General features: G+C 33.5%; 1 long non-coding RNA gene across 1 annotated transcript; it reads left to right on the forward strand.

Annotated features, from left to right (window-relative positions):
- The first annotated feature begins 762 nt into the window (after positions 1 to 762).
- LOC117103240 lies at positions 763 to 2,831 on the forward strand. The gene is made up of 3 exons (XR_004444539.1): positions 763 to 817; positions 1,401 to 1,621; positions 2,744 to 2,831. It is a non-coding gene; the product is annotated as an uncharacterized LOC117103240 (long non-coding RNA).
- Positions 2,832 to 3,511: the final 680 nt, after the last annotated feature.

Genomic DNA, 3,511 nt, shown 5'->3' on the forward strand with positions numbered 1-3,511 from the left:
CCAATGACACCTGCAATTTCAAGCAAGTGTTGGTGAGACGTCCTCTAAGTTACTCTGGAGTTAGGTTGTATATGAGAATCATGAAGAAGATAGTCCTGATAGCGACATTGAGTTATTGTTTAAGTATGGCAACAATAACATTCAGAGGCGAATTTAGGAAGTTTTAGATAAAAAGTATTTATTAAAGTTCTCATAAGTTTGTGTTACCTTACTATGTAACTTTCTAATTAAAGAGAGCCACGAATTTGTCATTGAAGATTCGATAACAAACAGGCCCTTAATTATTGCTATAGATGGACTACAATTTACGTTAATTAATACATTTAAATAAAAAATGTAGACCGATCATAATAATGTGACTATAAATAGTCCTACATGCTAGCAACTATAAGACATATAGGCCCATTTAATATTATGATGTAGCTGGGCATTTAATTATGGTGATTAATTAATTATCAAAACAAAAACAGTGAAAGATTAACATTGTTCTGTGTATATCGTTTTAATTTCTTCAATTTCAAACAAATGACAGTTGATTTTCGTGTAATATTTGTATGTTAAGTGAATATTATGTACCAATGTTGCCGAATTCTAATTGGATTAAAATCTGGCCGAATTTTGGCCGATATTGAAAAAACGTTTGGCCGAATTTGGTCGTGAGATGGCGTGTGTTTGGCCATGGTTTGGCCAAGGCGTGAAGCCTCCTGTCGACTATCGCTAGCAACCCTGGGGCGGGGTCACACTGGCCAATAAATAGTGGACCAAAGATCGATATTTGGTGGAACTGCCGTCCCGTTTACACTATTCAGGCTCAGAGGTTAGAATGTTTGGAGGAAGTAGGAGAAGTAATTTTTATGTATAAGGTTATTGTCATGCACCTTGATGTTGTTGATTATAGACAAATATTAGCAACTTTTAAAGTCTGTAATGTTTGGTTTAGCCTAGGCCTATGCTCTAACAGTTCGTCGCGTGCCGAAATTGCGGGGCGTGCGGCGACGGGCGAGACCTTTTCAAAACAAAATACTTGAGCTAGGCTAGGCCTAAGTACTTTAGGTTATGTATTAAACATACTATCCTAGGCTACAGTACCTAGGCCAGATGTTTTACTTCACATCAAATAGGCTAATTATGCCTATTTTTGGCCCTACGCCTTTTCCACGAGTCGGTAGTAAGTGATGACAAACAACCCAAGTCAGTGGTGCGTAACCAACAATAACATAAATAGGATGGTCTAGATTTGAGGCTAAATTCTTGTCCACATGTTATCTAAAAATTCAGAACTCCATAATGGAGGGTCGTATCACATATATTTTTCTGGAAAATGTTCTCAAAAGATTATTCTACACCACTATGATTGAAAAAAAAATTGAAAAATGTTTTTGACCCCATTTTTTTAACAGATGAGTTGGATATTTTGAAAGACAAAATATCAAATAACATTGCTGTGTTGAAAATGAATAGGCCCTAGCTTGCCATGGAAATTTTAACCTAAAAATCATTTTATTCACCAACATGTCTGTGGCATAACTAGCTGGGGAACCAGTCAATTCGAGTAGATGCCACTTCGAGCAGATGCTAGTTCAAGCGGAAAAAAGATTCACTTGCGCGAACAACAGCCTGTGTGAGTTATGTATGAATTACTTTAAAATTTCCTATTTTGAGCTAATAATTTGCATTCGGACGAGGCTCAAGCCTTGCCTGGGAACTGGGGGAAGGGTGGGTGGAGAGACGCACATCCCAAAAATTACTTGTGCCCCCACATTTGCCCCTCCCCAAAAAATCACTTGCAAGTAGTTAAGAATCACCTTATTTTGCGACTTTCACCCCGCAACTACTTCACCTTAGCGCCACCAATGACGACCCCCATTTCAAGACTTGATACGCCACTAGAGCCAGGGGAAAAGATCTGGTGGGTTCTGTGGGAGAAGCCTACTGTAGCTTTATGGATAGAAAAATTTGTATTTAATTGATTTATAAGGTTAACAATTTACAATTAAATATACGGTACCTACGTTCATAAAAATAATGTTTAGTCATTCCTTTCGGAAAAGATCACTTAATCGCTTGTTAGGTCTTCCTCTTTTTCTTTTGTGTCTGTATGGTGTCCATACTGTTAACTTTTTGGCCCACCAGCTGTTATGGTCCATGCGAGCTACATGGCCTGCCCACTCCCACTTTGTTATACAGTTTTTTAGATACATCTTTAATCTTTTTTGCTTTTCTTATAACTTCATTTTTCCACTTATCAAGTCTACTGATACTGATATTTATTTATATATTTATTCTTTATAAAGCCTTCCTTTCCTAATTAACTATAATTAATTATTAATTTAAATATGAAATTATCTGTCAAGAAATATATATTTTTAAGTTTCTTTATTATTATTAAGTGAATTTGTTTATATTATTAAACTCAATTTGTTAAACTCATATATTTTTATTTCTTTATTTTTCATTTATTTATTAAATAATTATATTTTGGACTGCTGTACTGTATTTCGTTTAGTTGTTTAAACATTTCTTCATTTCTTCTTTAGTAATTGTATTTATAGTAATATTTTAAGAACTATTTATTGATTTCTAAGTTTATTTTAGTAATTCATTTTAATGTTTGAAGTAGTTTATTAACTGATTCATCCTTGCATTATAAATCAACAATTGATTAACTCACTTATTTAATTATTTATTCTTTGTCAGTTTACTACAGGTGTCTAAAAATCTATTTTTGCTATATATTTCTTAGGTACCCAACTTCAGCTGAGTATTCAAGTATAGTGGAGCAACTACTTACAAATATCAACAAATATCATCCGATACCTCAAATCAGAAAGGTAGGCCTACAGTTTATTATTACTATATGCATGCATTCTTAACCCATTAGCACCTACAGTATAGTTGTAATGCATTGTAGTCAAGAGAGTTTGCTGTATATGAAAGAAATTAGACTCTACTACAAATAAACTGTAATATTTTTTTTTATTGTTGAAAATGTTCCATTACAAGTTGTTTTTATTTTGATGCATATTAAATAAGCATTCCAGTGACACAAAATATTTTGACCTTTGACTTTGAAATTGTGACCTTTGACCTATCATAGTTAACATTTCATCCAAAATTTGCAATTTTCTCTGAATTTATAATTATATAAATTATTTTGAATTTGCATACTTTTTACTAAATTGTATAATTATTTTAATTTTATTGAGTTACATCAATTCTCTGACCTTTGATTTTAATATATTGACCTTTGACCTATTCAACTTGCCAACACGATCGGCGCCGGGTATAACTAGGCCATAATTTACGATCGGTTTTCTCGGCTTTGTACATATATATGTGTGAAAATTCAACTCCCATTTTCAGCTGTTATTTGTGTTCAATATCTTATAAATAGTACGAAGTCCTCCAGAAAGAAAGTTGACAAATAGGTCTAGCATAGGCCTGGCCCTAGTTCAAAGAGAAGAAACGTCACGAACGAGTGTTGAATGTAATTTTTATCTACGCACAGAAA

This window comes from Anneissia japonica, unplaced genomic scaffold (genome assembly GCF_011630105.1).
Source record: "Anneissia japonica isolate Jap-2015-1 unplaced genomic scaffold, ASM1163010v1 scaffold25030_len13459_cov105, whole genome shotgun sequence".
In the NCBI taxonomy this organism is placed as follows: Eukaryota; Metazoa; Echinodermata; class Crinoidea; order Comatulida; family Comatulidae; genus Anneissia; species Anneissia japonica.